The following is a 23,207-nucleotide window of genomic DNA, read 5'->3' on the forward strand; positions in this document are numbered from 1 at the left end:
GAATCCACCTGCCAAAGCAGGGCACATGGGTGTGATCCCTGTTCCAGGAAGATTTCACGTGTTACAGGGCAACTAAGCCCATGTTCCACAACTAATTAGCCTGTGCACCCTAGAGCCTGTGCTCTGCAACAAGAGAAGCCACCACAATGAGAAGCTCGGACACCACAACTAGGGAGGAGCCCCTGCACAGCAATAAAGACCCAGTGTAGCCCCCACCGCCCCCCAAAATGTCACTTCGGAGCTGTTCAAGAAAAGAGGCAAGCAGAGTTAGTAAGGGCGAAATGCTCTATAAATTTAGCGACTAATCAGAAAAGAGAACTTGATTAACCATCCCTCCTACCGCCCCCTGGTCCCTGCGGACAGTGTCTCATTGTTGGGATTATGTTTACTCAAGAAAAGACAAAGCCTCAGCTGTGAGTCTGTGGTTGTGCACGCCTAGTACTTATTTTACCAAATGTCTTGGTGCCGGCAGGAGTGATGCGGTAGGGACCAGTTTAGGCAAAGGATAAAGGAGCATCTTGTAACTCCACCAAGAAGAACATGCATCCCCAAACACCTTCTCCATCAGAATCTTGCATTCATTTGTCCTTGCCTTGTGTGTACTGACTGCCAGCCCTTAATCATTCTCAGATCAAAAGGATATACACACAGCAGAATGTTTCTTTCCTGAAAACAAAATTCAAACACAAGTTGATTTGGAAATAGGGGTTACCTCTGAAGAGTGAAGGGGAAAGTGAGGGACACTTTATTATTTTATGAAAACGATAACATGATGAAAATTGTTGCTTGTTTCCTTGCTTTATTTGTTCTACTTAATATTTTTGAAACTATAATTTTATTTTTTAAAAGTGATGCATTTGAGTACTTATTTTACTTTCTTTTTTTTCCATTTGACATTTTGAGTGTACATATTTTTTTAAGTAAATCAGATTATAGGAGAGGATTGTGTTAATAAAGGTGATGGCCATTAGATTTAAAACTATTTGAAAATATAACTACTAGCACATTCCACACCAGTCAGAATGGTCATCACCAAAAGTCTACAAATAAGGAATTCTCTGGTGGTCTCCTGGTTAGGACTCAACACTTTCACTTCTGGGGCCGGGCACAATCCCCCACCCCAGAGCCTATAAACAATAAATGCTAAAGTGGATGTGTGTGGAGAAAAGGGAACCCTCCTACAATATTGGTAGAAATGTGAATTGATATAACCAGTATGGGGAAACAGTATGGAGGTTCCCTATAAAACTAAAAATAGAATTACCACATGATCCTGCAATCCCACTCTTGGACATCTATCCACCTATTAAAGGAAACTTTAATTGGAAAAGATACATGCACACTACTGTTCATAGCAGCACTAGTCACAGAAGCCAAGACACAGAAGCAACATGAATGTCCACTGACGAATGGATGAAGAAGATATTGTATATACAATGTATACAATGGAATACTATTTAGCCATAAAAAAGAGCGAAATAATGCCATTTGCAGCAGGCTACAGTCCATGGGGTTGCAAAGAGTCAGATACAACTGAGCACACACACGATTTTTCTACCATTATTTATCCATTCTTCTATTGATGGACTTCTGGATTGTTTCCAGCTTTTGAAAGTGAAAGTTGCTCAGTCGTGTCTGACTCTTTGCAACCCCACAGACTATACAGTCCCTGGAATTCTCCAGGCCAGAATACTGGAGTGGGTATTCCTTTAATTTATTTAAAAATAAAATTATAGTTTCAAAAATATTAAGAAGGCTTTCCCTTCTCCAGGGCATCTTCCCAACCCAAGGATTGAACCCAGGTCTCCCGCGTTGCAGGTGGATTCTTTACCAGCTGAGCCACAAGGGAAGCCCATTGTCCACAATAGTTGCACAATTCTTTTTCTTGGCCTTGTTTCGAAGCTTGTGGCATCTTAATTCCCTGACCAGGAATTGAACCCAGGTCCTTGGCAGTGAAAGTACCAAGTCTTAACCACTGGACCACCAGAAAATTCCCTTCCAGCTTTTAGTTCTTATGAATAAAACTGCTATGAATATTATTTTTCATGTCTTTTTAAAAAAGTGCTCTTCTTTTTCTTGGGTGTATACTTAAGAGTGGGATTCCTGGTTCATAAAGTTGATACATATTTAGAGTTGATAGATATTGCCAAACTGTTTTCTAAAATGGTTACGTCAGCTTACACTCCCACTAGCAATGCAGGAGAGTTCCAGTTGCTCCACATCCTCGCCAACTCTTTGTCATTCAGGTAGGTGTGTAGTGGTATCTTATTGTGGTTTTAATTTGCATCTCCCTGTTAAGAATGACAAATGGCTTTTCACATCCTTGTTAGCCATTTGGATATCTTTTTTGTAAAGTGCCTTTTAAAATCTTCCACTTATGTTTTTTAATTAAGTGGTTTGTCTTTTTCTGGTTGAATTATAGAAGCTCTTAACACATACTTATTAGGATTCCTTTGACAAATACATGTAATTTGAGAATAAATTCTCATAGCCTGTCTTCTCTTTTCACTCTCTTAATTGTGTCTTGTAACACCAAGTCCTTTTCAGGAATTAGGTAATAAATATATTTTATATAACACAAAAAAAGGAGAGAGCTTATCTTATTAGGTTATCAACATGTACAGTGTAATATAATTTATGTTAATAACACCAAATTAAATCTATTTCAAATAGCCATTTTACTCACTCAAACATACACTTCAGTATTCATCCCAATTTAATTATGTGCAAGGAAACACACATGCCTGAGATACTTCTTGCCCTCAAGGAACTCTATGAGACTGACAGGAGATAAGTTGCAATAATGTAATGAGAGAAATGAGAATAGATACATGTACATTTCCATGAGATCAGGCTGGAGTGAATGAATGAACTACTAGGGAGATCAGTAGGAAGAACATTAAATCAGTATCACCCAGGGACATTGCCCAGACCCTTTAATGAAATGGAAGGAGGCAAACTTTCCAGAAGGGGCATGGAAGGCATGGAGGGCTCAAGTGTGAATATTCTGCTCTGTCTAAAGCACTGATTTCCAATATGTGGTTTTCAGACCATCTGTATCAGATTGACCTGTAGTACTTGTGAAAATTGCAGGTAACTTACTAACTTTTCTCCTAGAACTTTGTAACTCAAATCTTCGGATGTAGGGGTTTATAACCTGCATTTTAAACACACCCCTTTAGTGGTTATGGTCTTTTTTACACCCTTATGTTTGAAAACTATTGATGTAGGGGAGGAGAAGGCAATGGCACCCCACTCCAGCACTCTTGCCTGGAAAATCCCATGGATGGAGGAGCCTGGTAGGCTGCAGTCCATGGGGTTGCTAAAAGTCGGATACAAATGAGCAACTTCACTTTCACTTTTCACTTTCACTCATTGGAGAAGGAAATGGCAACCCACTCCAGTGTTCTTGCCTGGAGAATCCCAGGGACGGGGGAGCCTGATGGGCTGCCGTCTATAGTGGAACCAATAGGATACAAGAAATGGTGCCTAATACTAGTTAAGAAGAGCCTTTCCTGGAATTTCATGCTGAAGAGTTTGGATTAGACCAAATGGACCATACAAGGACATTAAAGGGGTTTTTAAAGAGAAGAAATTTTAAAAATTAAGTTGAGTAATCTTGATAAATTTACTTCTTTTTACTTCAAGAAGTAGAAAATCATCATCAAGGAGATCTGTATGATCTTTCTGATAGTATTTGAATCGTGCCTTGATTAAAACTCAAAGGAGAAAGTCACTTTCATATTTCTTATTCTAGATCAAGGATCAACAAACTTATTCTGTAAAGGGCCAGATAGTAAACACTTTATGCTTTGCAGGCTACACATTCTCTGTTATACCTACTGAACCATGCTCTAAACATGAACGCAACCAACCAGTCATAGAAAATAAATGTAAATGAATGGGCGTGACTGAGTTCCCACAAAACATCCTTTACAAAATCAGGCAAGCCAGAATTGGCCCATGGGAATTAGTAGTTTGTTTTCTTCAGTTCTATAGCTTCCCTTAGTCTAGTTAAAGGCTTAACTTCAAGTTTAACTCACAGCTATCTTCTTCCCTAAAATCATATGCAGCATCTGCCATTTTAGGTAAATATAAATCTGAAACAAATTATGAAGAAAAAAATTAGTAAAAGCTAGATTGTCATATATTTTTAGAAGAAAACGCACAATCAGATGAAAATGTAATGAGAAATAAAGGTGAAAAGCAGGGAGACTGTTTTAGTATACATATTTTAAAATTGAGACTTTACCACCAAATATAATGCATGAAAGTTGATCCAAAAATAAAAAAAAAACAGCTACAAAACAGCTTTAAAGAATATATATGGGACATTTGGGGAAGTTTGAATATGATCTACATATAGTGTGCATGCTCAGTCATGTCTGACTCTTTGCAACCCCATGGACTGTAGCCCGCCAGGCTCCTCTGTCCATGGAATTTTCCAGGCAAAAGTGAGTTTCCATCTCCTCCTCCAGGGAATCTTCCTGACCCAGGAATTGAACCTGGGTCTCTGGCATTGCAGGCAGATTCTTTACCACTACTCCACCTGAAAGCCCATGATCTACATATTAGATGATATTAAATCAATGTTACATTTCTTAGATGAGATTATGATAATGCATAAATGTAGAGAATGTCTTTGTTCTTGGAGATACAGGCCTATATTTAGGGATTAAAGTGTTGTGAAAAATAGTTCAACAAAACAGAGAGAAAAGGACAAAATCTCATCAAACCACAGCTGAGGTTAAGGGCATATAAATTTCACTGTACTATTTTTGCAACTTTTCTGGGGCTTTGACTTTTAAAAAAAAAATAAAATTGGGAGAACCATACATTGCAGAGCTGAAAATACAGTAGGCTCTGTTCTCCTTTGGAAATGTGGAAGAGGACTGATCTACGTCACAAAAGTGAATTCCGTATTAGGATTCTATCCTAAAGTAGTGGACCGCCAATAGACACGTTTAGCTGTCATTTATAACTTTTGGCTCCGCCTTGCCACATTCCCACCCCAGCCCATCCGCCTTTGTTTTCTGGTTTTCTTCCCCCAAGTTGCCTGAAGGAGGGGCGGGGAAAAAAATTCGCATTCCACAAGGGCGTATGAAATGTGTAAAACTGTGGCCGGAGCACTGCCCCAGGTCTTTTCTGGCAAGGGTGTCCCATGGTGTGGCCCTGACTCTGTCTTTGTTGAGATTTTGAGTCTCTTCTGTGTGGAGTGTGGGAAGGATCGGGGTGGGGTGATAGAGGGAGAGCTGCCAGAGGGGACAGAATCATCTGTTTACACAGTTCTCCTCTGTCTCCGGTTTTGAGTCCTGGCCTCTTTTATCTCGCTCTTCTTTCTGGCACAGCCCCAGCTCCTCTGGGGGTCATTTCCGGAGTGGAACCCTTGCTGTCACTGGGCTTTTCTGTTTCCTTCCCCTTCCCCTTGGCGGTTACAGAACCTCCTGCTTGAAAATTGCTCCAAGAGGGACAGGGAGGTTGGCAGTTGCAAATAACTAAACCTTACAAAACGTAGCAGGCTGCAGTATAAATTTATCCTGAGGAAAAAAAATATATATATATACATATATATAACATGAAAGGGAAGACAAGTAACGTGCTGTTTAAAAAGAATAGAGCTAACAATAGCAACCGCAAAAACATCGTGCATTTGAAAAAGCAGGAGCTTTACTGTTAGGTAGTGAAGTGAAAGTCGCTCAGTCATGTCGACTCTTTGTGACCCTATAGACTTTACAGTCCATGGAATGCTCCAGGGCAGAATACTGGAGTGGGTAGCCTTTTCCTCCTCCAGGGGATCTTCCCAATCCAGGGACTGAACCCAGGTCTCCCACATTGCAGGCAGATCCTTTACTAACTGAGCTACCAGGGAAGGCTTCACTATTAGGTAGACCTGGGCTTGAATCTCCGTGATGCCACTAACTGGCAAGATGATCTTGGAAGAATTACTTAACTTCTCTGCACCCCAATTTCCTTACCTCTAAAATGGAACAAATAGAACCTACTTCTTGTCAGGATAAACTACTGCAATGCAACTTTTCTTCCTGGCTGAGAAGCTTCTAGACATGTGAAGTGAAGTCGCTCAGTTGTGTCCGACTCTTTGCGACCCAATAGACTGTAGCCTACCAGGCTCCTCTGTCCACGGGATTTTCCAGGCAATAGTACTGGAGTGGGTTGCCATTTTCTTCTCCAGGGGATCTTCCCAACCCAGGGCTCGAACCTGGGTCTCCCGCATTGTAGACAGACGCTTTACCGTCTGAGCCACCAGGGAAGTCCAATGTGAACATTGGTCTAGTATAACTGCTGGTTTGGCCTTAAAGTGATCCTTTATTCCACAAGGATGACTGAGTTCACAATCCAAGCTGGGAGAAAGGGGGCAGCTGGATGTGCTTCCCCAGGGTAAAATGGGAAGCTCTTCTTTGAAGTCTTTTACATTCAAATACATTCAGATATTCAAATACATTCAGGTATTATCAGAGTTTCTCAAAACTGTAATGTGAAGAGAGAAATCACCTGGGGCTCATGTTAACATTCAGATTTTTATTCCTAAATCTGGAGTGGGGCTGGAGTTCTGAACTTTCATCAAGCTCCCAGGAATGCTGCTGCTGTATTTCTCCAAACCACACAATGCTGAGAAGACCCCCAGAGTCTTCTCTGAAAGACTGAGGAAGCAGAGATCTCCCAGACTGGGAGCTCCTAGGACTTCTGCTGCTGCTGTTTGTTTAGCCACTCAGTCATGTATGACTGTTTGCTTCCCTATGGACTGTAGCCTACCAGGCTCCTCCATCCATGGGATTCTCCAGGCAAGTATACTGCTGTGGGTTGCCATTTCCTTCTCCAGGGCATCTTCCCGACCCAAGGATCGAACCTATGTCTTCTGAGTGTCCTGCATTGACAGGTGGATTCTTTCCACTGAGCCACCTAGTAAGTCCTCCTAGGACTTCTAGCCTTCTTCTAATTCATCTTTATTCTAATTCTTGTTTCGGGGCAGACATTCATTTTAATGCCTTTTTTTTTTTTTTTAAGTTTTCTTTCTTATCATGTTCTAATGAAGTAAAACTCTTTTGCAAGAGGAACTAAGACAACATTGTTAGCTGCCCGTTGAAACCTCACTACGGAATTAAATAAACCATGAGTGTCTCCATGAGCATGAAAGAATGAGTTTTGCTGTGGAAAGATGGGAATGAGAAAGGAAGCTTGGTGAACAAGTCCCCATGTGTAACCTTGACCCCCTGGGTCCCAAGGGTGGGCAGGAGATCTACAGTCTCTTGCAATTGTGAAAGAGAAAAAAAAAGGGAAAAGCAAAACATCTGAGACATGAATCCTTGAACTTGTGCGTTTAGGCTTCTTTCTTCACTTCTCTCTCCAGCCTACAAGTCAGTGCATGCACAGCCCTCCCTCCTGCGGAGCGACTGGGGGCCCAGGACTTGCCCAGCAGGTTCTGACCCATTCAAGTCCTCCCTTTGTGAGTCCTGGTAGCTCACAGGTCCCAAAGCTTTTTAAACGGCTTGACTTAGCATATGTTTTAATGTCAGGGAGTTGTTAATGCAGGAAAGAGTTGGCTAAATTTCTCATCTACAATCACCGAAAGCATTTTAAGGGTTTTATTATTTTTTTTAAATCAACCAAAGCAACAAATACTTATGGAGAGTCCATTAAAAGCTAAGAATTAGGTTAAGGACTGTGGAAAATCAAGTTTAATGAGACACTCCACTGCCTTAAGGAGTTTTCATTTTATTAAAGGAGATAGACAAACACATTTTAAAAGCCACAAGACATAAATAAATGCTGTAACGCTGAAATGAGAAAGAAGGTACAACTAATCAAGAGATTGGAATGATGGAGTCTAGTAAAGGAGAGTCTGTTTTTGCCTAGTGAGTGCCACAGGGCTTGATATATAAATGCATAAATAGAATAAATGAACTGATAAGTATGAATGAGTCAATGCACACAGAACAAAACCTTAATTTCTTAGAAAACTCGACCTATTTTTTTCCTGTTTTTTTTTTCCTTTTTTCTGAACTATTATGTGGTAGCCTCACCCCCCCCACCCCCCCAACAGCCCACACACTGCTCTCTATCCTTTCCCGTGACAGCAGTTAGGCTTAGAGTGCAAATCACCCCTCACATGGCCCTCAGAGTCGTGGGATTAAGGGGGTGGGGGTGGGGGAGGCTACTTGTATATTGGTAGCTGTATGCTCCAGCTAGAAACAGCTGTTGGCAGTTTTCTCACTGAAGGAAACAGGAGGAGGAAGAAACAGGAGACAGCATGGGGAAGGTGCAATCAAGCAAAGGACTGACCCTTTCTGGAAGGATAGTTACCCAGCAACCTGCCAGTGACGGGTCATGCCCCGGAATCCCATGCAGCTGAATGAGGCCAAAGGCCACTGCCCTGTTCAAGTCGGAAGGTGCCTGACTGTAGATTCTGCTCAACTGTTCCTCACTTTAATATCTTCAACAGCAGAGTTATATTCTGGGTATGAAAAACTGAGAAACTAACAATGTGCAGAATCTATAGAGCTCTATTCCAACGCTTAAACATCGCTCTATTCAATTAGCATTTATGGAGTGGCTTTTCAGTGCCTACTCTCAAAACCTGTTGATTGTCTTCTATTGTGACACTGTGTGTGATCAGGAACAGTTTTTGATGAAAATTTGTGAAAGACTTTGAAATGGACAAATTAAAAAAGAAAATGATTTAGATGTGTAGATGTCCTTTCAGTGGAATACTAGGTGTTTTGTAAACCCACCTTTCAGGATTTATCTCATTCTGTAGGGTCTATGCCTTTCATTACCTTTGAGCTATTTCATGACTCTGTAAGTTGTGTAGCAATTGATAGTAATGTCAACAATTCCTGTTCATAGAAATGCAATTTTGTCAAGGTGAATGTGCAATTCGTTCCACCACTGGAAGAGGCCAGTTTCGCTTCTATTGGTAAACGTATTTCAGTGCTCTTGAAGGCCTATGTATAGATCTGTTCTTTGAGATCTCCTTTGAACTGGTTTTTACATTTTACTGTTTCCTCAGTAACTGAGTTAAAGAAAGTGTTTGATACATACACATTTTATTTATATGAAAGCCATGATACGAATTTTTTTTAAATTATCCTTTACTGTAGGAAAAACAAGATAATAAAACATCAGATATTTATACCTTAATGGCAATGGAGAAAATAGATCAAATGGAAGCTTGTAATTATGAAAACGTTTTGTATACAAAATAAGTGTTAAAATTGTATCCACTGGAGCTGATAACTATAAATATAACATGTTCAAGCCTGGTAGTTCTAAGACAGAGGACAATTTGGCACCTTTTTTTTTTTTTTTCCTCAGTGGTTATCAGTGCAGTACCATTGGTGTAGAGGAGGAAAAATTTTCCTCTACCCTCTTATTGTAAGTGCCTATGGCCTGCAAATTAAATTGACAAAAGATAGATTGACAGGAGAAAGTGTTTATTGGGCATGGACATGTTGTCACAGAACGAATAAGTGAAAACTAAAAGAAATGGTTAGGCAAGCAGAAACAGACTCTCAGGGGAAGAAAACAAACTTATGATTACCAAAGGCGAAAGGTGGGGCTGGCAGATAAATCAGGAGTTTGAGACTGACATGTACACACTACTATACATGAAATAATCAACAAGGACCTACTGTATGTCACAGGAAACTCTACTCAGCATTCTGTAATAATCTAATGGGAAAAGGATTTGAAAAAGAATAGACATTGTAGATGTATTAATATAACTGAATCACTTTGCTATACACCTGAAACCAAGGCAATACTGTAAATCAGTTATCAGTTCAGTTCAGTCACTCAGTCATGTCCAACTCTTTGTGAGCCCATGGACTGCAGCACACCAGGCTTCCCTGTCCATCACCAACTTCCGGAGCTTACCCAGACTCATGTTCATTGAGTCAGTGATGCCATCCAACCATCTCATCCTCTGTTCTCCCCTTCTCATCCTTCCTTCAATCTTTCCCAGCATCAGGGTCTTTTCAAATGAGTCAGTTCTTCGCATCAGGTGGCCAAAGTACTGGAGCTTCAGCTTCAGCATCAGTCCTTCCAATGAATATTCAGGACTGCTTTCCTTTAGGATTGACTGGTTGGATCTCCTTGCAGTCAAAGGGTCTCTCAAGAGTCTTCTCCAACACCACAGTTCAAAAGCATCAATTCTGCACTCAGCTTTCTTTATAGTCCAACTCTCACATCCATACATGACTACTGGAAAAACCATAGCTTTGACTAGACAGATCTTTGTTGGCTAATCAGTTATACTCCAACATAAAATAAAACTTTTAAAAAGAAGAAATGGTTAGGCCTGCAAGGAAGTTGTGGAGGACCTGTCAACACAAAATAAAGGGGTGATAAGTTGTAGGAAGGTAAATATATGGGAAAAAATTACTAGAAGTTAAGGATTATTTTAGTAAGCTTTGTTTTATGCAGACTCATTTCCATTCTGACTTTTTATTTCCTGTGATAAGGGTTGTTTTCCTCCATACGGTCTTGGAGAGGGGAGAAAGCCCATCTTCACAAAGGGAATTTAATGCCCTGCTTTAAGTCACAAACAGGGAGGACAGAGACTTCCTGCTGTGTCTATTTCTTCACTGTCATCCACTCAAAATAATCCTTATGCTGAAGTGACATAGTTTGGGCTAGTATATTCTGATCCCCTTCATTGACATGAATTCAGTTGCTTTATTTATGCCCCCTCCCTGACATTGGTACAATATGTACCTTATTTCTCCTGATATAATCACTGAAATTCCCTTTTAAAGCTTTCAGAGCCAGGTATGGATTTCTGCATAGCTGATCTGCATTCCTTTATTTTCCCAACACACCTAGTTCCCAAGACTTCTTGCCGTTAGGGATCCATGAATGAGAATCTAGATTGCATGAAAACTGTTGCTTTAATCAAAGTAATTAAAGTTATAACCAATTCAGTCTCCAAGGGATCTGGAGAACGATACAAAGGAAGAATGAAAAGACAGGCTTGAAACTCAACATTTGAAAAACTAAGATCATGGCATCCAGTCCCATGACTTCATGGCAAATAGAAGGGGAAAAAGTGGAAACGATGACAGATTTTATTTTCTTGGGCTTCAAAATCACTGCAGATTGTGACTGCAGCTGTGAAATTAAAAGATCCTTGCTTCTTGGAAGAAAAGCTATGACAAACCTAGATAGCATATTAAAAAGAAGAGACATTACTTTGCTGACAAAAGTCCATCCAGTAAAGGCTATGGTTTTTCCAGTAGTCATGTATGGATGTGAGAGTTGGACTATAAAGAAAGCTGAGCGATGAAGAATTGATGCTTTTGAACTGTGGTGTTGGAGAAGACTCTTGAGAGTCTCTTGGACTGCAAGGAGATTCAAACTAGTCCATCCTAAAGGAAATCAGTCTTGAATATTCATTGGAAGGACTGATGCTGAAGCTCCAGTACTTTGGCCACCTGATTCTGACTCATAGGAAAAGACCTTGATGCTGGGTAAGATTGAAGGCAAAAGGAAAATGGAGCAGCAGAGGATGAAATGGTTTGATAGCATCACTGACTCAACGGACATGAATTTGAGCAAACTCCAAGACACAGTGGAAGACAGAGGAGCCTGGCATGCTGCAGTCCGTGGGGTTGCAAAATGTCGGACACAATTTTGCAACTGAACGACAACAACATAAGAACTGACTATTTCACTTTTGACATGTATTCAGTGGTTCTAACATGTATGTGCTTCTCTATTGTTCTATTCTGCACCTTCACGTACTAATATGAAGTGACCTATGGTATGTTAAATGAAAAAAAATGAAGTGCAGAACAGAGTATACAGTATGCTACCTCATGTGTAAAAAAGGGAGGAAGGTCAGAATCTGCCTTAGAATTTGCTGGTATGGAAAAGATGGGAGCAAAGTTGGGCGTTGGGGAGGCAAGGGTAGAAGGGAGATTTTTAGACTGTACGCTGGTTTATGCTTTCTGCTTTTTGAATCTCATGACTGTTTTACTATTTTTAAATTAACCATTTTTCAAAAACTGAAACCATTTTTAAGTATAATGTAGCTCATTAGGCTTTTCTTAAGTTCAAGTTTCAACATGTTAAAAAATAAAATAAATACTGAAATAAAATGTGAACTGTAAAATTATGAGTGTGTATATATTTGCATGTGCTCTACATGCTAGAATGAGCCATCAAGATAGTCTGTATGCTCCAAGCAGGTGACCCCTGGCATGCTGAGGGCACAGTATTATAGTATATACAGAATTATATATAGCCTTTAACTTGCAAGCTAAACAGGTTTAAAGAATGAGAGAATTCATGTTAGAGACGAAAAAAACAGCAAACATAAGACTAACACCTGACACTTTTCTCTGCTCTCCATTCTAAATCTCCAAAAGAAAGAACTCAGTTTCCAGGGGAACCTCTGATAATATTTATACACAGTTTAAGAGTCCTCAAGCATTTTAGTTACAATTGGAGTTACAGTTAAACTATATATTTTTTTTTCAGTTAAACTATATTTTAAGATTTTGGGGAACTCCTTAAGACTTTGGTCTGCATTGGAAGTGTACAAGTCAAACGATTTACATGGGGATACATAAAAAGTCTTACAAAAAAGATATTTCCCACTTTGAAATATTACTGAAAATTTCAATTCGCACAGGGCTGGTTAGCACCAGTAAAGGAAAAACCTAGGCTCAGTTGCTCAGTCATGTTTGACTTTTTGCAACCCCATGGACTGGCTCCTCTGTCCATGGGATTCTCCAGGCAAGAATACTTGAGTGGGTTGCCGTTTCCATCTTGACCCAGGGATCGAACCCGTGTCTTGTGAATAGGCAGGCGGATTCTTTACCACTGAGCCACCGCAAAGTCCATGATTCTATTAACTCTAGGGACCCTCTTCAGACTCACGTTAATCCAAATAAAAGCAATACAAACAGAAAATAAATATCAGAAAGTCTGGCAGATTTTTTAATTTTTCCTAAGATGACCACTCTAATGCCATGTTAAAAAGAAAAAATGCCTCAAAACTTTGTCTTTGGAGGGAGGCATGCTCTGTTTCGTGAGAGCCTTCAGCCTGGGCTTAGTTTGTCTGCTGGATAATCCAACCATAGGTCTGCTCTACATTGTTGGAGTCAAAAACATGCTTGATAGATGTTAAAAAGTAAAGACATGTGCAAGCAGATGAGTTTGACTCCCAGCTCCAGTATTTACCAATTGCATAATCTGGGGCAAGTCAGTTGGTTTCTTTAAATCTCAACTTCCTCATCTTTCAAAATGTTCAAAATAATACCCACCTCTCAGGCATCTGCTTGCTGTTCACCAAGCCTCACTCTGAGCACTTTACAAATAAGTCATTTATTTATCAAAATGACTAGGAATTATGTACTCATGCCAAACCTGAGAGGGCTGAGGGACTTTGAATAATTCCCCAAAGTCACAGAGCTGGCAAATGGCTGAACCAGAATTTATACACAAGCAACCTAGATCCAGAATTTATGCTTTTCACCACCACAGAATACTGATAACGCTTCTGATGTTCAAGTATCACTTATCACACAGCTTTGATGTGCTGACAGAGACTAAGGTAATAGTGGGTTATATCAAAGAGAATTTCTTTCTCAACTCACAATCTACGTATTAGCATTTATGTCACGGACCCAAGCTGCTGCTTTGTTTTCTTCTATCTTGATGAAATTGCTGTCAACCATCTAGTTCAGGATGACTCATCATTAGACACACATTCCATTTGGTCACAGGGCTGAAGAGGAGAGGCAGGCATGTGTCCTCTCTGTAACTGTATCCCTCTGAACTCGCACATCTTACCTTAGCATACTTTCCATTGCCTAGTATACGGTCATCTAGATAACTTTCATAGAAAAGAGGCTGCTGCTGCTGCTAAGTCGCTTCAGTTGTGTCCGACTCTGTGCAATCCCATAGATGGCAGCCCAGCAGGCTCCCCCGTCCCTGGTATTCTCCAGGCAAGAACACTGGAGTGGGTTGCCATTTCCTTCTCCAAGGCATGAATGTGAAAAGTGAAAGTGAAGTCGCTCAGTCGTGTCTGACTCTTAGTGACCCCATGAACTGCAGCCTACCAGGCTCCTCTGTCCATGGGATTTACCAGGCAAGAGTACTGGAGTGGGGTGCCATTGCCTTCTCCAGAAAAGAGGCTACGAACATTTAATCAAGCAAAATGTTTAAAACTTAGAGAATCTGGGTAAAAGGTATACAGGTGTTATCTATACAATTCTTTGTATAACTTTAATATTTTATTTATTTTTTATTGGAGTATAGTTGCTTTACAGTATTGTACTGTATGAGTTTCTGCTTGCAATTTTTTCCATAAGTTCAGTTTTAAAGTAAAAGTTTTTTTAAAGTCTATTTACGACAGGGAAAAAAAGATATCTACTACTTACTCAGAATTTAAATTCCAGATCCTATGCTAAGTACCTGTGGCAAAACCTGCAGTTTTCCCAATGTCAACTCTTCTTTTCGTCTGAAAAGTAATATAACCCTGATCTGCACAGGAGATTAGAGTGCAGAGCCAAATCCCGCCACCTGTTTTATTTAAATGAAGTCTGTTGGAACAGAGCTATTTGTTTATTTATATTTATAATATAATATATTATCATATATATGGAAGGGATTCCCTGGTGGCTCAGACAGTAAAGAATTTGCCCACAGTATGGGAGATCTGGGTTCAATCCCTGGGTTGGAAAGATCCCTTGGAGAAGGGAATGGCTACCCACTCCAGTATTATTGCCTGGAGAATCCCATGGACAAAGGAGCCTAGCAGGCTACAGTCCACGGGGTCACAGAAAGTCAGACACAACTGAGCAACACACACACGTATGTATGAAATATATATTAGTATATGTATTTATGGCTGCTTTTGTGCTACAATGACAAGTAACCTGATCCACGAGGCAGAAAATATTTGCTGTCAGACCTTTTACCGAAAAGAGTCGCTGGCTCCCACAGTTATCACATATGAGATTTCCACATGTAGCTGGGTCTGTTTCTGAACTTTTCACTCTATTTCACTGGTCTGTTTGATTATGCATGTGCCAGGATCACATGGTTTTAATTACAGAGGCCTCGCTGTATATTTCAATAACAGGCGTGCGAGTCCCTCATTGTAGCTCTTTCTTTTGCCATGTTTTCCTAAATATTCCAGAATGTTTATTTTTCCATATGAACTTTAATTCAGATCAACTTGTCTAGCTCCAGAAAAAAAGTGCTGGTGTTTTTACTGGGATAACATTAAAATTCCAGATTAGGTACAAAATGATATTTTGAGACGAGGCTAAGAGACTTTCCCCATTTGTTTTAATCTTCTTTTGTGTCTTTCAGGAATGTTTTATGGCTTTCTTTGTATGCATACTCAATTTGCTTTGTAAAGTCTATTATAAACATTTTATATTTTGGGGGTGTCTCTGTAAATAGGCATTAAGAAATTTGAGGTTTAAGAAATTTACGTGTTGCGTATTAACTTTGAATCCTGCTACTTTTCTAAATAACTTTATTGTTATCTAAGTTTTACAATTAATTATCTAGGGCAGCACTCTCCCAATGAAATATAATGTAGTCACACACATAATTTTAAATTTTCTAGTAGTTAAGGTAAAAAGAAACAGGTGAAATAAATGTTAACAATATCTTGTATTTAACGCAAGGTATCAAAAGTATTATTTCAATATATGTCAATAGTAAAAGCAAAATATTTTTAAAAATTGTATATTGACATAGATTTTCAAAATCCAACATGTATTTTATTTATATACAGAATATTTCAATATGAATCTTAAGCTTTTATCAGAAATGTTTTGTGAGTTTAGATTTCATAACTTTTACAGTTGGAAGACGATATTCACATATCCAAATTATTTCAAGCATACTTAAAACTTTTTTTGCCACTGAAGTAGTGCCAAAAAATCATTTTCTTTTAATATTTGTGTTCTCACTGGCAAAACTTGTTTTTAGAAAAACTGACATGAACTTTATAGCCAAAGCATCTATCTGTTAAATAAATTCACTGATTCTTGTGTCAACTCGGTATCACTAACATCAAATTTTAAAAGGTATTTCATAAGTTGAAATTCAGCCTTGAAGTAAAGAATTAAAATCTCCCCCGGGGGACTCTCACCCAGTGGGGATAAGAATCTAGATAACTACTCCAGCACATCATTGTTCAGGTGGACATTTCTGTGGCTTTGTGGATTACATGATGTATCCTATTAATACGTTTCCCTCCTTCCTCAGCTCATCCCCTCCTGTGCTTCACTCTGGCTCCCTGGGATCATCTCCTCCAAAAACAGCCTGCACCTAAGTCCTTATCTCATGCTTTGTTTTTCCAAAAGGAATTCAAGAAAAGACAGAGATCTACCGAGTTTGGAGCATAAGCATGTGTAAAATGTGGAATGCTTGTAGAAAAACAAATTAGAACTATCTGATAAGTCCTCAAAATATTATTCTGGATTTTGATTAGAAAGTGAGATCTAGATGTATAAAAGTATGATTTAAATTTGTTATTAAATTAAGAAAGGAGAAAGACAATGTTAAAAACTGTAGTCTGTTCTGTGGCTATGTAAGAGAATATTTATTTTTAGGCACATACAGCTTATTCTTAAAAGTTCAGAAAAATATGTATATCATTTGTATATGTATGCAAATGCATACATATAAAAATGGTATGCATATATGCATATACATACATATACAAATGATACATGTAGGTTTCTAAACTTTTAAGGATAAATTGAAGAAAAGAGAGGGAAAGAGAGAAAGAGAATCTGGGTAAAGAGTATATGGGTGTTCTTCATACTCTTTATGGAGATTTTCTGTAATAAAATTATTTCCAGATAAAAAGTTCCAAAAAATCTATTATCAGGGGTCTCCTGGTGGCTCAGTGGTAAAGAATTTGCCTACCAGTGCAGGAGACATGGGTTTGATCTATGATTTGGGAAGATCCCACATGCTGTGGAGCAACTAAGCCTGTGTGTCACAACAGCTGAGCCTGTGCTCTAGAGCCCAGGAGACACAACTGCAGCCCATGCGCCCTAGAACCTGTGCACTGCAACAAGAGGAGCCACTGCAATGAGAGACCTGCTCGCTGCAACTAGAGAAAAGCCCGAGCAGCAATGAAGACTCCGCACAGCCAAAAATAAATAAATAAATAATATTATTAAAAAAAAATCTGTTATACAGTTTCTTTTTAAAAACAGCAAACTTGAGTCATATAGCTTCAGGGTCAGCAGGCTTTTATCTTTTTTACTGCCTACCTATAACAAAATTTCCCAAAATGCTGACAAGCTAATACTATCGAAGACTCCACATTTAGGTTCACTAAGAAAAAAGAGGAAATATTCACTCGGAAGTGATTATAAACAGCCACACTTTCCCCAACTTGAAAACAAAAGGTAGTGTTGCCTATTGCCTTCAAAAACTTGGCTGGCCCCTTCCGTACCGTGATGACCTGATTCACAGAGGCGCTGAGGAAATTCATTAGAAAATGGTAAAACAGCTGAGATTTTGGATTCAAAGGTCACGTGCTGACGTAATTTCTTTCCTGAATTTCTTGGAAACTTTGGTCAGGAAATCTCTTGCTGAGTTAGTAAGTAGACACAATACAGATAAGATGGGGGAAAGGTCTGTGAATGAACACTGGCCAGCAACTCACAACCGTCATCCATTCTAATTGCTCATTTGCAGTTTTCCACAGTCTCTAATCGTACCTGACAAGTCATCATCTGGTCTATGCTTAAATTCATTATACATGAAACAGCACTATTAATCTGTCTCCTTGTATTAACAATGATGTTCATGGCATTAATTTTAATAGAAATGTAAAAATTAGGAAGACTTTAATATCAGTCGGTAGAAAAACTCGTAATTCATTGAAATTCTGATTATGATTAAAAAGGGGAAGTTGGATTTATTTATATATACTTATTTGGAAGAAAAATGTTTATAAATTATCATTAAGCACAAAAAAAAAGATTGTAAATTAGTTTACTTAATATTGCTCTGACTTTTGTACAAAAAGCTGTAAACTTGATCCCCACCTGCCCCCCAAAACAATCTAGAAGAATAACTCCAAACAACTCCAAACCATTAACAGTGCTTTCCTGCAGGGAGGGTGGTGCTATGCTATGCTAAGTCACTTCAGTCGTGACCGACTCTGTGTGACCCCATAGATGGCAGCCCACCAGGCTCCCCCGTCCCTGGGATTCTCCAGGCAAGAACACTGGAGTGGGTTGCCATTTCCTTCTCCAATGCATGAAAGTAAAAAGTGAAAGTGAAGTCGCTCAGTCGTGTACAACTCTTCGCAACCCCATGGACTGCAGCCCGGCAGGCTCCTCCGTCCATGGGATTTTCCAAGCAAGAGTACAACTTATTCCCACTTCTTGTGTTTCTTTGTGGAGAGAGTTTCCCTTACACTTCTGGTCTCTTGATGCTTATTCCTTGTTCCACTCCTTGGAGGTGTGTGGACGATATGGTGGGATATGTTTATTCTCTCTAACTCTTATTTCCAGGAAAGGAATAGGTATTAGAGAACTACCACTCAAGGGGTCGATTGGTAGATTTGAAGAAATGAACAAGTGTGACTCAGTCACATTGTCTCTTCCCCTCTGGAAGCAGACTTCGGCAGAAATCATCCTTAATTTCAGGCTGTAAGTTGTGGGGGGTAGACCCTCTGAGGAGAGGAGGCTGTGGTTGTGAAGGGTTCCCCAGGACTCACTGACTGGCACCGGTAAGTGCTGGGGTTTGGTATTAGCAAGCCCGCAGCTGTCTCCCACCTAGACCATAGCTTCTCCAGTGGATCCCACAGTAACAAAGCTGATGTGCTATCTACCTGATTCCTTATTTCTCACTGGTTCTGAATTTGGATGAGTAACAAGTATCATTTATTGGAGCCCCTCGAACATGAAAACACTATTTTCTTTTTATTTGTTATGCTTATATATGGTCTGAATATTTTGTAAGGATGACATGTATTACATGTACTGATATCTTTAGATACAGAGGTATAAGCTTATAAAATCTATATCCTTCATTTTTACCTAATGCGTGCACGTGCTAAGTCACTTCAGTCATGTCCAACTCTGTGACCCCATGGACTGTAGCCCAGCAGGATCCTCTGTCCATGGGGTTCTCCAGGCAAGAATACTGGAGTGGGTTGCTGTGCCCTCCTCCAGGGGATCTTCCTGACCCAGGGATCAAAGCCACGGCTCCTGGGTTGCAGGTGAATTCCTTACCCCTGAACCACCAGGGAAGCCCTTTTACCTAATATCAATATTCTTATTTCCTCTCTAATATGTATGTTCCTTTATACTTTATACTGCTTAAAGCAAACACATTGCCTTCCAAGCTTAGAGGGGGTGTTCTCCTTGATCTGCTTTCTACTCCCTTGGTATTGGACACTAATTCTCTGGTTCTGTACATACTTTCTGTTATGATATAAACTATCTGATTTGACTTCTCTCAAGAAGGTCATTGCCTTTCTTTTCCATTAAGTCATTCCTATTCTGACTTGGGAAAAAGCTCTCCCTATTTTTCCAGACTCCCAAAATAATTTTTCTTTGGTGACGGCCTAAGAGTGGTCTCCCAAGTATTTCTGGAATGCTTTCTTCATTTTCCACATCACGGACTTCAAATATATAAAATACTATGTCCTCTCAAATCTCTTTCTTTCCAGGCAAAATGTTCCGACTTTTTTAAAGCTATCCATCACAGGACATGGTTCTGATTCCCTTTAATGTATTGGCTCAGTGGTAAAGAACCCGCTTGGCAATGCAGTAGATGTGGGTTTGATCCCTGGGTTGGGAAGATCTCCTGGAGAAGGAAATGGCAACCCATTCCAGTTATTCTTGCCTGGGAAATCCCGTGGACAGAGGAGCCTGGAGAGCTACAGTCCATGGGTTGCAAAAGAGTCAGGTACACCTTAGTGACTAAACAACAGCAACCATATATTGGCCAGTTTCCTCTACATGGCCCCCAGTTTGTTGATAAACGCCCCAAAAGATGTTAAGTGATGACACCCACAGTGGAATACAGCTCTCTGGGTATGATCCAACCAGTGCTGAACAGAAAAGGGTCACAACCTACTTGTTCATGGGTGATACACTCTTAGCACAGTGGGAAAGTGGTAATTACTCTTACCATATGTGTGATATTGATGATCATATCATAGGATCCACTCATACTGGGATAACTGTAATATGTAACACATAATCACTTTCGTCTATGCTGTTAGTAACACAGGTTCATTCCTGTGTTATATATATTTCAGTCACTTCCACACTAAATTATAAACACCCCTATTTCTACTACAGTGATCATCTCTTCACAACCAAATATCCTTCCTCCTCTGTGGTCTATCACCGCTTGAACCTGGTGACTCTGACCTGAGTAATTTGAAGTTACTCTTGTAAATACCGCTAACAAGAAAAATCCAATAGTCCCTTTTCAGGCCCAGTACTGCCCTCTAGAATGTTGACATTGATGGCCATCCCCTTGTTCTTGGCTTCTAGACCCTTCAGTGTTCCAGAAAAACATCTATTTCTGCTTTATTGACTATGCCAAAGCCTTTGACTGTGTGGACCACAATAAACTGTGGAAAATTCTGAAAGAGATGGGAATATCAGACCACCTGACCTGCCTCTTGAGAAACCTCTATGCAGGTCAGGAAGCAACAGTTAGAACTGGACATGGAACAACAGACTGGTTCCAAATAGGAAAAGGAATATGTCCAGGCTGTATATTGTCACCCTGCTTATTTAACTTATGTGCAGAGTACCTCATGAGAAACACTGGGCTAGAGGAAGCAAAAGCTGGAAACAAGATTGCCAGGAGAAATATCAATAACCTCAGATATGCAGATGACACCATCCTTATGGCAGAAAGTGAAGAAAAACTAAAGAGCCTCTTGATGAAAGTGAAAAAGTTGGCTTAAAGCTCAACATTCAGAAAACTAAGATCATGGCATCTGGTCCCATCACTTCATGGGAAGTAGATAGGAGAACAGTGGAAACAGTGGCTGACTTTATTTTTCTGGGCTCCAAAATCACTGCAAATGGTGATTGCAGCCATGAAATTAAAAGACGCTTACTCCTTGGAAGGAAAGTTATGACCAACCTAGATAGCATATTCAAAAGCAGAGACATTACTTTGCCAGCAAAGGTCCACCTAGTCAAGGCTATGGTTTTTCCAGTGGTCATGTATGGATGTGAGAGTTGGCCTATAAAGAAAGCTGAGCACCAAAGAATTTATGCTTTTGAACTGTGGTGTTGGAGAAGACGCTTGAGAATCTCTTGGACTGCAAGGAGATCCAACCAGTTCATCCTAAAGAAAATCAGTCCTGGGTGTTCATTGGAAGGAGGTTGAATCTGAAACTCCAGTACTTTGGCCACTTGATGTGAAGAGCTGACTCATTTGAAAAGACCCTGATGGTGGGAAAGATTGAAGGCAGGAAGAGAAGGGGACGACAGAAGATGAGATGGTTGCATGGCATCAACGACTCGATGGACATGGGTTTGGGTGGACTCAGGGAGTTGGTGATGGACAGGGAGGCCTGGCATGCTGTGGTTCATGGGGTCGCAAAGAGTTGGACACGACTGACACTACTGCCTTCCAACTCCCAGAGTGCTTTCAAGGTTCCCTTCCCATTTTAAACAGCTTCTCTTCAGGCTGTCCCGCCCAGATCTCTGTTATTAACCCACTTAAACACTTCAATAACTCTTTAGAGAAATGGTTCCCAAGCCAGTTGTATGTTGGAATCACCTGTGGATCTTTTAAACACAGCTAAGCCCAGGCTCCATCCCAGAAAAATTGAATCTGAATTAATAGAGAGGCCTGGATTTAAACCACCAGAGATGACCCCTGTCTTTTGTCCTGCTTCACCTCTCATCCCTTTCCTAGTGATGTAACCATATTAAATAGATTTTTTCAACATGAGCGGTTTTCTCTCTTAGCTTATACATGCTCAGTTTAAGTGTCATCTCCTCTGTGAAGCATTCCCTAGGTCTACATCTCCATAGACACCCTATTTTCCCCTTACTGTTCACTTCCTTCAACTTGATAGTGAGACAAAGTTTAGGTTGACTAGTTGGTAAAGCTGTAAGTAAGTAAGTAAGTAAGTGTTAGTCACTCAGTCGTGCCCGACTGTTTGCGACCCCATGGACTGTAGCTCACCAGGCTCCTCTGTCCACAAGATTTTCCAGGCAATGATACTGGAGTGGGTTGCCACTTCCTTCTCCAGGGGATCTTCCCAACCCAGGGATCGAACCCAGGTCTCCTGCATTGCAGGCAGATTCCTTACCGCCCGAACTACAAGGGAAGCCTAGTAAAGCTGTAGGCATGGTCAAATTAAGGGGCCACTCAGAGTAGGGAGGGGTGGAAGGTAGGGTATGCAGAAGGGGTGGTACTCATATCCCTTTTAAAACCTTCACACCCATGTGCACAGACACATAGATACACACACACTCACACACACACTCACACACTCACACACATTCACATACACACAGAGTGAAGAAAGGTCTCAGATTGCAAAGGAGGGAAAAAAAAGCATTTGGGGAAGAGACTAGGGATTTGGGAGGATTGTTTTATAATTAAAGGATCAAAAGAAAAAAGGATGTAGGAGACTGGGTATAATAGCGAGACAGAAGAGCTTGCAAAGGGCTTGGGGTGACTGAAATGAGAAGTCTTGGGCAGAGGTGGGGAACTCGTGGGATTTACACAGCTGATGGAGTGAGAGGTGTGTAGTCTGGGCAGCTGTCTGCAACTTCTCAGGACCAGTTTTTGATTCTGAACTAGGATTGATGTCAAGGTCATTGGTCTGTTGTTTGTGGTCAAATTTCATTCTAGTTTTCAATATTTCTTGTTTTTTGGATTGTTTCAAAAGTTGTTGTCTTGTAATTTCCCTCCTAAGCTATCTTAGTATCTTGAGACAGAGAATAATAATGGTTGCCCTACCTATTCCCATTTACTCCTTAAATAACTTCTTTCCCATGCCATATGTGCTTTAAAGAAACATGATTCCATCCCCGCCTCCTTATCACGATTAGTCTAAAGTTTAGAGCAATCTATGCATGGTGTTTCCCAGGCAACTGCAATTGGTTTTGGGGAGAATACCTAACCCAAAATCTAATTGTTTAGCAGATAGGGTTTCTCTTCTGGACACATAGAAGAATGTTTGTAGCTCAATAACCACAGATAGC

General features: G+C 40.2%; 1 non-coding gene across 1 annotated transcript; it reads right to left on the reverse strand.

Annotated features, from left to right (window-relative positions):
* Positions 1-1,917: 1,917 nt before the first annotated feature.
* On the reverse strand, positions 1,918-1,990 carry TRNAE-UUC (transfer RNA glutamic acid (anticodon UUC)). The gene has a single exon. It is a non-coding gene; the product is annotated as a tRNA-Glu (tRNA).
* Positions 1,991-23,207: the final 21,217 nt, after the last annotated feature.

The sequence above is a fragment of the Bos taurus genome, chromosome 6 (assembly GCF_002263795.3).
Source record: "Bos taurus isolate L1 Dominette 01449 registration number 42190680 breed Hereford chromosome 6, ARS-UCD2.0, whole genome shotgun sequence".
In the NCBI taxonomy this organism is placed as follows: domain Eukaryota; kingdom Metazoa; phylum Chordata; class Mammalia; order Artiodactyla; family Bovidae; genus Bos; species Bos taurus.